Raw genomic sequence first — 11,224 nt, forward strand, 5'->3', positions numbered from 1 at the left:
GGACAAGCTAGAGGGACAACATTTGGGGTCCTAGGCACTTCCTAAAGGTGCCAATCACATCCATAGTGCATCAAAGAGGTTAGTGCTCAAACTCCTCTTTTAAACTAGGGTTTAAATGAATTAATTTGTTAATTCACAATCTTGAATGGCAAACATAGATCCTAATACATAATAAAAGTGTTTTAATATGCAATTGAGCATTGAAATTAATTAGGCACATAAGAGATGTGGAATGATGCATGTAACCCTAGAAGAAAATTTTTGAAATTCAATGCTCTAATGAACTAATCACCATGCTTCCACTCCTTCACAAAGTGCATGGGGGATGTTTCAAGGCCACAGGAGCTTGCTATAACTATGGAGGAACTGGACATTTCGCTAGAGATTATACCAGTGCACGTAGATCTATGCCATACACCATAGTAGAGGGGTCAGTTTAGGGTTCTACCCTAAGGGTTTCATAGTCTGCTAACAAAGGCAAAGGTAGAGGCCGAGGCAGTACTACCACTAGTCAGGGTACAGTTAATCAGCCTGAGTAGAGTCGTGCACCGGCCAAAGTATATACTATGCATCAGAGAGAAGAGGCAGAAGCTTTTGATATAGTGGCTGGTACATTCTTTATCTTTGATCAAGATGTATATGAGTTGTTTGACCCTAGCTTTACTCATTCATATGTTAGTGCTGGAGTTATTTGTTATTCTACTATTCCTTGTGTAAAAATGGATTATGATGTGTTGGTGACTAATCCATTAGGGCAGGAGGTGAAAGCGAATAGATTATATCGAGATTGCCCATTGGTGATTCAAGGCCCTACGTTTTTGTCTGATTTGATTGAGATGCCTTTCAATGTTTATAATGTTATTTTGGGCATGGATTGGCTATCCAAGCACCATGCATGATTGACTGTAGATTAAAAACAGTCACTTTTAGTCTCCTTGAGTATACAAATGTGGTGATACAAGGGGAGAGACAGTTGTTGCCCTCTAATCTCATTACAGCTGCACTAGCTAGGAAGATGATTCGAAAGGGGTGTGAGGCTTATCTGGCTTATGTTGTAGACACACATGTGGGGAGTCTAGATCCTAAGGATATCCCTATAGTGTGTGACTTTCCAGATGTTTTTCCTAATGAATTGCCAGGATTGCCCCTGGTTAGAGAAGTGCAGTTCGGGGTTGAGGTTATGCCTAGAGTGGAGCCAATATCCATCACTCCATATAGGATGACACCTATAGAATTGAAAGAATTAAAGGTGCAATCGCAGGAGTTGCTTGATAAAGGGTTCATACGCCCTAGTATGTCACCTTGGAGAGTGCCAGTGTTATTTGTTAAGAAGAAAGATGGTACTCCCTGTCTGTGTATAGATTATAGATAGCTAAACAAGGTGACAATGAAGAACATAAATCCTCTGCCTAGGATTGATGATTTGTTTGATCAGTTAAAAAATGCAACTGTGTTCTCCAAAATAGATTTGAGATTGGGGTACTATCAACTGAGGGTGCAAGAGTAAAGTATTCGAAAGACTACTTTCAAGACTCAATATGGCCACTATTAATTTTTGGTGATGCCATTCGGGTTGACTAATGCCCCAGCTGGGTTTATGAGCCTGATGAACAAAATCTTCAAGTCATATCTTAATCAGTTTGTGGTGGTGTTTATTGATGATATTTTGATGTATTCGAAGAATGCGGAGGAGCATGATAAACACTTGAGAATTGTATTGCAAATTTTGAGGGAGAAGCAGTTGTATGCCAAGTTGTCCAAGTGTGAGTTTTGGCTAAAGAAGATTGCGTTTTTAAGGCATATTGTATCAGCAGAGGGAACTAAAGTAGATCCTAGTAAGGTGGAAGCCATCCTTAATTAGAAACTGCCAAAGAATGTTACTGAAGTTCGCACTTTCGTTGGTTCAGCTGGATATTATCATAGATTTGTGGAGGGATTTTCTATGTTGGCATCTCCTTTGACTAAGTTTCTATAGAAAGATATAAAATTTCAATGGACTGACCACTGCCAGGAGAGCTTTGATAAGCTAAAAAGGTGTTTGACAGAAATTTCAATCTTGACTTTACCTACACCAGGTAAAGAGTATACTATCTACTGTGATGCTTTTCATAATGGATTAGACTATTGTTGATGCAAGATAGAAATGTCATTGCCTATGCTTTACGCCAGCTTAAGCCACATGAGAGGAATTATCCCACTCATGATTTGGAGCTAGAAGCAGTTGTTTTTTCCTTTAAGATCTGGAGATATTACTTGTATGGGGAGAGATGTTACATTTACACAGATCATAAGAATTTAAAGTATTTGGGCACTCAAAAGGAATTGATTTTGAGGCAAAGGAGATGGCTGGAGTTGATAAAAAATTATGACTATTTGATTGATTACCAGTCAGGAAAAGCTAATGTGGTGGCAGATGCCTTAAGTCATAAGACCATAGCTAGTTTGAAAGTTTCACTCCTATCTATGGTGCATGACTTAAGAGCATTACATGTAGAATTAGTGATAGATACTGATGGGCGGATTTTGGCTACCTTGCAAGTGAAGCCGATGCTGATTGAACAGATTAAAGCAGCAGTCTAGAATGATGACAATTTCTTAAAATTAATGGAAGAGGCTCGGGATGGCAAGAAACTAGAATTTTCAGTAATTGATGAAGCCATATTGCTATACCGAGGTAGAATGTACATTCCTAATGATGTTAGATTGAAGTAGATTGTAACACCCCTATTTGCATAGCCTGGTAAATTACACTATTCCGGAGACCGGTGTCGGTTAGGATAATTAAGAGGATTAGAACCATGTCGAAGACAACTCGATAAGCCCTAAACACAAATAATTAGTAATTGTCAATTAGTTAAGTATAAATAAGAAAAACATAATACAAGAAGTTAAATGAGTCGAGAGTCATAGCGATGGGTAACCTTATCAGGAAGGACTGCGAGGTCAATTTAAACTCAAATTTTGAACCGTAAAATGTGGCGCCGCAATCCTTAGGACTATTGCGAACACAGTGGAAAAGAGAAAATCACAAAAAGAATTGTTAAGCAGGTCATATAATTAGGTCAGGTATCAGAAAAAAATATTAAATTATTTGCAAACCGGATCGAATCGGCGAGGGGCAATTTGGTCAATTGACCCCTAGAGCTGACTCCTAACCTGACTGTCAAATAAAATCAGAGAAAAGAAAATTTTGGGATCAAGAATTAAATTAAAGAATTAATAGAAAAGTAAATGCAAAAGAAAAAGAAAAAGGAAAAAGTTTATTACATCACCTTACATCACCCTTATGACATCATCATGATGTCAAAATTCATTTTAAATTTCCTACCTAAATTGACTAAATCAAAAACATTTTTAAGGACTTAAAAAAATATAAAAAAGAAAAGAAAATTAGATTTTCTTCTTCCTCATAGAAATGTGCCGCCCTCCTTTCTTCCTCACCACCATGAAAACTCCATGAAAGCTTAAAACTAAGCTTGCTTCCGACCACTTTAACCCACTTTGACCCCAAAATAAACCATAAGAACTTGTTAGACCAACTTGAGAAGAAGATTGATCAAGAAAGAAAGAAGAAAAGAAGAAAAAAAAAATTGAAGATTGAACATCAAAGTTGAGGTTAGTCATCTAAACTTGGAAATTGTAGTTAAATATTTATGTTCTAGTTCAAGTAACTTAGAGTTTAGCTTAAACTCAAAAGAAAATATTTGTTGGAGGACCAAATGTGAAATTCAGCCAGCTAGGGTTTAGGTTTGAGGATGGATAATTTTGATACAAATTATGAATTAGTTAAGTGTGAATGAGTGTATAAATACTAAATATGCATTTAGAATTCAACAAATGAGCTAAACATGGAAGTTAGGGTTTTGGACTTAGGGTTTAGGAGACAAAATTTTGAGAATTAGTCAAATGGTGTGTTTGACTTTGTTTGAGCCTAAAAATGGTCATTATGACCAATTATGGTGTGTAGGAAGTGTTGGATTTAAGTTTGAATTCGGATTGCTTATGGTCATTCTGTAGGTAGCATGACCAAGGTCTCTTTCAGGGACCAAAACTAAAAAATTACCAACCCAATTGTTATGAAGCTAATTGGGAATGAAACTAGACACAAAATGGCACATTTTTCATTTGGGAATCATGCCCAAAAAGTGACCATAACTTAGTGAAAAAATTGACCAAATCCGGAATTGGGTGTTCTGACCTTTACAAAAATGACCAAATAAACAGTGTTTGTTCATTTGGCAATATCTTGGGCTAGGCAGGTCTAAATGACCTGTAATTTTACCAGTAGAAAGCTGAGATATAGACCTACAATTTTCATGAAGAATATAAACCCAAATTTTGCCCTTAACCAAGTCATTTAGCCACCTAAAATTAGTGACTTAAAACTGCCAGAACCAGTTTTGGTGCCCAGAAAATCTGGGTTAAACCAATTTGGCAGCCATGATTCAAATGGCTATAACTTGAGCTAAAAAACTCCAAATAGAGTGATTCAAAAAGGGAAATAAAGTTAAGACAATAAAGAACAACTTGTATGAAGAAAACTTAGCCAAATTCTAACAGCAACATGACCAATGGAACAGTGCAAAATAGGTCACCAAAACTGAAAATTTGAAAGTTTGCCTAAAAGACTTAAGTTTTGAGAAAATGACCAAAACCAACAAGTTAGGTAACCAAAATGTGGTATGTGGGTATAATTGGATTTCCCATACCTATTAAGATTAAGAAAGTCAATATTTTGACTTGAATAGTATCATGAATAGTAACCTCAACATGAAAATTTTTAAGAATGTAAGTTTAAGCATATTAGAGCTAAAATTAAACATATATAAATTAATTATTGGAATTATTGTGAGATAAGATACTGAAACACTATAAATTTCGTGTTTCAGCTGAAAAAGACTTGGAAAGGGATAGGGCAAACTGATTCAAGGCTTAGAGGCGACTCACATCAGGTTTGTGCATAATAAACCTTAATTTATCATTTTCTCATAGAAAATTTGTTTAGTTATGCATTGTGAAATTATTGTGTTAATTATGGGTTTTGAGAACTACTGTATTGCCACTTTGGGAATGGAAATTTAACTTTAGAAATTGATTGTGTTTTGCATAAAATATTTGAATAACTTAATTTAAATTGTTTTTAATTCACACTTGGCATGGCAATATTAATATGTTCCTCCTCCACTTGTGGGGTGAGTTTGATCTTTGACCACTTTCCTCCCTCTCTGGCTTCCTAGTCTGAGGGGTGAGTTTGGATGAGTACTCATTAGCTAGCTAGCCACCTCCCTCATTGATTTTGATTAGTGGGGTGACTTTGCCTTGTCGTGATGTACAACACAGCATGTTTGGAAATTTTGTCTCATGGTCTAAGTTGTGTCATTGATTGGCAACATATGATTGTTAAATTGTTTAATCAAATTTGTATTATGTTAAGCTTTGAAAATTATAATTTGCTATAACTGTGATTTGAAAAATTGTGAAATGTAATTGTTAGATTTTTAAATTATGAATTGTTCATAAATATTTTATATTACGCATTTTGTATTTTATTGTGTACCACTGAGTAAACTTTACTCAGTGATAGCTTTAACTTGCTATCGCAGATAGAGAAAAGGACATAGCAGCAGAGTGAGCTACTACAGTCAGAGAGGAGCACAGTTGAAGAATTTTTGTACGGGTATTTGTTAATACCTTTGTAATTATTTTGATGTAAATGGTTTAGTGTCATATGTATTAAGGTAGATTGAGCAGTTGTACAGTTAATGTATAATAATATTATTTTTGAGATTTTGCATCTGTAAATTAACTTATGAATGTAAATTAAATATTTAAAATGCAATGTGCATGAGTTTATGAAATGTTTTGAGATATCAATTCTTGATTTGAAATTTAGATTTTGAATTGAAGTGTTGCTATTGCTTTAATTTGAAGCTTGGTTGTTGCAAATGGGGTTGAAATAAATTATTTGGAAGTGTTTTTCATAGGTTTTGAAGAACTGTTTTTCCCAAATATAGACGGCACTCTGCCGAAATTTTTATAACATTTACGAAAAAATAAAATGGGACAAAAATCTTAATTAGTTTTCAAAGTTTAATGAAATGTTTTTAATTCCTACCAAAACACTCACCACTTCCAAAAAGTAAGAAAATTATTTTAAAATTCCTTGTAGTATATTTAATGGGTTACCGATAGGCGAAGTACGGTAATTCATTAGATGTATTATGGGATCATGTTACATCTTACGAAAGGGTAGGGTGTGACACATATCATCTTACAGGAAGCACACAATTCACCATTTGCCATGCATCCTGGTAGGACTAATATGTATAGAACTATAAAAGAGCATTATTGGTGGAAAGGGATGAAGAAAGACATTGCAAAATTTATAGCTAAATGCCTAACTTGTTAGTAAGTGAAGGTAGAACACTAGGTGCCAGCAGGGTTATTACAGCTATTGCCTATTCCCGAGTGGAAATGGGAAAGGATTACTATAGATTTTGTGATGGGACTTCCTCATACTCAAAAGAATCATGATGCAGTTTGGGTAATTGTAGATAGATTGACTAAGTCTGCATATTTTCTACCAATGAGGATGGATTATAGTTTGGACAGGTTGGCTAAGCTGTATATTAATGAAGTGGTGAGACTACATGGAGTGCCAGTATCTATTGTATCAGATAGAGATCTAAGATTTACTTTTATATTTTGGGGTAGCCTTCAAAAGGCCCTAAGAACTAGATTAAATTTCAGCACAGCATTTCACCCACAGACAGATGGCCAATCTAAGCGATTAATTCAAATATTGGAGGATATGCTTCGGGCTTGTGTTATTGAGTTTAAAGGAAGTTGGGATATACACTTGCCTTTGATTGAACTTGCTTATAACAATAGCTACCAATCAAGCATTAGAATGCCTCTTTATAAAGTATTGTATGGTAGAAAATGTAGAACTCCCTTATCTTGGGATGAAGTGGGCGAAAGAAAGTTGATTGGCCCAGAAATGGTACAACAGACTGAGGAGAAAATCAGAATCATTCGGGACAGACTAAAGGCTGTATCTAATTGGCAGAAGTCCTATGTGGATTTAAAGAGACGGGATATTGAATATAATGTGGGTGATAAGGTGTTTTTGAAAGTTTCCCCATGGAAAAAGATTATGAGATTTGGGAGAAAAGGGAAATTAAGTCCCCTCTTCATAGGACTATATGAGATTCTGGAAAAAGTGGGTCCATTGGCATATAGACTTGCCTTGCCTCCGGAGTTAGATAAGATTCATAACATGTTCCATGTGTCCATGCTTTGAAGGTATAGGTCAGATCCTTCACACATATTGCCTTTGGAGTCTATTGAAGTTAGTCCAGATCTTACCTATGATGAAGAACCTACGGCAATTCTAGCAAAGGAGACAGAGCAGTTGAGAAACAAGCAAATTCCTTTAGTGAAGGTGTTGTGGAGGAACCACTCTAAAGATGAAGCCACATGGGAATATGAGGAGGATATCAGGAGGCAACATCCACAATTGTTCACAGGTTGATACCAGGTAAATTTCGAGGACAAAATTTCTCTTTAGAGAGGAAGAGTTGTAACGTCCTGAGAATTTTGACATCTGAATAGTACTATTTTTGGTTTATGAATCGTATTATTCAAAGCCAACTCGAGGACTAAAAATGAGATAGAAATTAATTGAGACAAGCAAAATAAAAACTGAAGTGACCATCGGGTTATGGACTTAATCGATATTATTGAAAAAAATAGACTATAACTCGATGAAGGGCATGAAAGAGCGGAAGCATGGTGATTGTTCATTAGAGCATTGAATTTCAAAAATTTTCTTCTAGGGTTACATGCATCATACCACATCTCTTATGTGCCTAATTAATTTCAATGCTCAATTGCATATTAAAACACTTTTAATATGTATTAGGCTCTATGTTTGCCATTCAAGATTGTGAATTAACAAATTAATTCATTTAAACCCTAGTTTAAAAGAGGAGTTAGAGCACTAACCTCTTTGATGCACTATGGATATGATTGGCACCTTTAAGAAGCACCTAGGACCCTAAGTGTTGTCCCTTTAGCTTGTCCACACTAAGATCACCAATGGGCAGCCCCCAATTCGCTTCTCAAGCCTTTGCCAACCAATTATAAATTGGGTTTTTGCCTTTAGAGAGGAAGTATGTATGTATAGAATACTAGAAACAATTTCTAGCAATTTTAATTCAAAGAAATTTGGACAATTCTCTTTGAATTGATGAGAAAAGAATAAGAGGAGAGGGAGAATGTTGGTTGCCGCCACCTTTAAGGAGAGGAATGATGTTTTATTTTTCATTCTTTTTCCTGTTATATAATTAGGTCATTAAGTCACTTAAACCCTATGCCACATGTCACTATCACATTGGATCTTATTTTTAATTGACTTAATCACATTAAGCCCTTGACTTTGATCATCTAACATGATAGGAAGACAAATGGCAAGCTAATATGGTGCCATGTATCACCATCTCATGGTGCCACATGTCACCATGTGAAATGACCAAATTACTCTTATATTGTAATTTTTGAGTTCTTGATACACTTGAATTGTATAGACATTTTTAAGCACAATTGTATACTATCTCATAGCATTTAGGTAAGTAATCTCATGCATAGTAGTTGATTTCATTAGTTTTTGTAATTTCTATTGTCAAGCACTTAATTCCATGTTTTCTGCATCATTTCAAGTGTTTGGGTGAAGCCCCAGAGTATAGGAGAGCAAAAGGGAAGCTTGGAGAGGTCAAAAGACTCAGAATTTCTACTGATACAAAGTATATGGGCCGTGTAAGCAAAGCCACAGACCTGTGTAACCTTCTGCCAGACGAAAGCCAGAGAGTCAATAGAGAAACAAAAGTACACGGGTCATATAATTGGACCCGTGTAATCTTCAGGGACCCATATAAGTCTCTACCAGGCACAAGCTTGAAGAACTTTCTGAGAACAAAAGTACACAGCTCGTGTAACTAGGCCCGTGTAACTAGCGCAGACCTGTGTAAGTCTCTGTGCCAATGCAAGACACCGCAATTCCACTCCAGTAAGTTACACGGCCTGGGGCTGTGTAGTGACACACGGGCCATGTACCATGCAGCAGCTAGTTTTCAAACCCAAATTCCTGCGCTTGTTTACACATTCAAATCAGACTCCTAAGGCTTTTTGGACTAAAAAATGACCTAACCCTAGAATAGCTATTATAAATAGAAGCAGAAAACATCAAATCGGGGAGAGGGGATCCTTTGACAGCTTTTTTGAGGAGTTTTAAAGAGACTCGCATTCTGCACTCTCTCTAGCTGTCTTGAGGAGAAGAATATCAGTATCAAGAAGGGTTTTCCAGCTGAAGTTCCATAAGATCAAAGCTGCAAACTCTCTTTGGTTCCTTCATTCCATCTCCTTAAGTGGATTTTTATTGTTTTATTTCTTCTATATGATTTCTTTTTACTGCCTTTACCTTTTTATCATGATGTTTGCTGAACTCATGAGTGAGTAGTTTTTATACTATAGAATTGGGAGAGTAATGCTTGTAATCATTGTTATGGATAAATATTAAGTTTTATTTATTGGATTTGGGATTTGTTCCTTGATTTAATTTCTTGTGATCTTAATGCATGCTATGTGCCGGTACTCACTTAGTATTGATTGTAGATATTAATTGAAGGACTGAAAGGTGAAGATTAATATTAGAAAATTAAGATCTTGAACTTAGGAATTTTGACCTAGACATAGGCTGAAACCTTTGCGGAATTTCAAAATTGGTCAAAGACCTTAAAGGAGTTTAATTAATTTGATTGCCACGAAAATCGGGTTTAAGTTAATTAGAATACACCCTAGGTGCCTTGAGAGAGGACTTAGGATACCTTAGGACTGATTTCCATTAAGGCAAATGATTCTCAATCCAGTAAATAAATAAGATAACATCCAGTAAAATTCAAGTGTGAAATCTTAATTCCGGAATTATTCCAAAATAGATTATTTCATTTTAAGTTTATCATTTTAGTGTTTAAAATAGACAACTTTCATTCCCTCATTGTTCGACAGCCTAAACAGTCAAAATTACTGTGTTGATTGGTACTTACTAATCAAATTCCTTATGGAAACGATACTTTACTCATCACTTTATTACTTGTTAGCGATTCGTGCACTTACGGTAGTTGTAAAACTAGCATAACAAGTTTTTGGTGCTGTTGCCTAGGATTTTGGCTTTAGTAATATCTAGCGATAGGCAATTTAGCTGATTTAGGCAATTATATTTATTATCTAATTTTATTTGATTTATTTTATTTCTTTTCTCTCAGGTGCTCGATCTAGTATATGACCAAAACAAGGCCAGAAGAAGAAATTTTGGACTGTGATCCGGAGATAGACAGAACTCTGAAAGCCATCAGGAGGGAAAGGAAACATTAAGAGCACGATCAAGAAGATCCTAAAATTCCAACCACGGCTGATAATAATGATAAACCAAGACTCTTGAGAGACTACGGAGCTCCATCTGTCCAAGGATTTCAGCCCAGTGTCACTAGACCCACAGTGGAAGCCAACAACTTTGAATTAAAACCAGCATGGCTTCAAATGATTTAACAAACCCAGTTTACAGTTTCACCAACAGAAGATCCACATTATCACCTCCAGTACTATCTTGCCCTTTGTGACAAATTTAAGATGAATGGAGTGTCTGATCAAGCCATAAGACTCCAAGCATTCCCATTCTCCCTTCGAGATAGAGTAAGGAAGTGGTTACTTTCTCAACCAGCTGGAACATTCACCACATGGGAAAACCTCCCGTAAGCTTTTCTAGCAATATACTTTCCACCTGCAAAGACTGCAAGACTGAGACTTAAGCTGAACACCTTCAGACAAAAGGAAGGTGAATCACTCTATGACGCATGGGAAAGATATAAAGACCTGCAGAGGGAATGTCCACACCATGGCATAGAGGATTGGCTATTAGTGCAAAATTTCTATAATGGGTTACTACCTCTACAAAGAGCACAGTTGATTCAGCTGTAGAAGGTGACCTAATGGAGAAAACAGTGACATAAGCACTTGAACTTTTAGAGAGGGTTGTATACCATAATTATAAGTGGTAAAATGAAAGAGGAAATGCAAGGAGAACAGCAGGGGTCCTAGAAGTAGATGCCCTAAGCATGATAAATGCCCAATTTGATCAGCTCACAAGAAGACTTGATAAAATGCAAGC

At 36.0% G+C, this 11,224-nt stretch overlaps 1 non-coding gene across 1 annotated transcript; it reads right to left on the reverse strand.

The window, feature by feature from the left end:
• Window positions 1-10,851: 10,851 nt before the first annotated feature.
• On the reverse strand, window positions 10,852-10,958 carry LOC131176980 (small nucleolar RNA R71). The gene has a single exon (XR_009146758.1). It is a non-coding gene; the product is annotated as a small nucleolar RNA R71 (small nucleolar RNA).
• Window positions 10,959-11,224: the final 266 nt, after the last annotated feature.

This window comes from Hevea brasiliensis, unplaced genomic scaffold (assembly GCF_030052815.1).
Source record: "Hevea brasiliensis isolate MT/VB/25A 57/8 unplaced genomic scaffold, ASM3005281v1 Scaf3, whole genome shotgun sequence".
In the NCBI taxonomy this organism is placed as follows: Eukaryota; Viridiplantae; Streptophyta; class Magnoliopsida; order Malpighiales; family Euphorbiaceae; genus Hevea; species Hevea brasiliensis.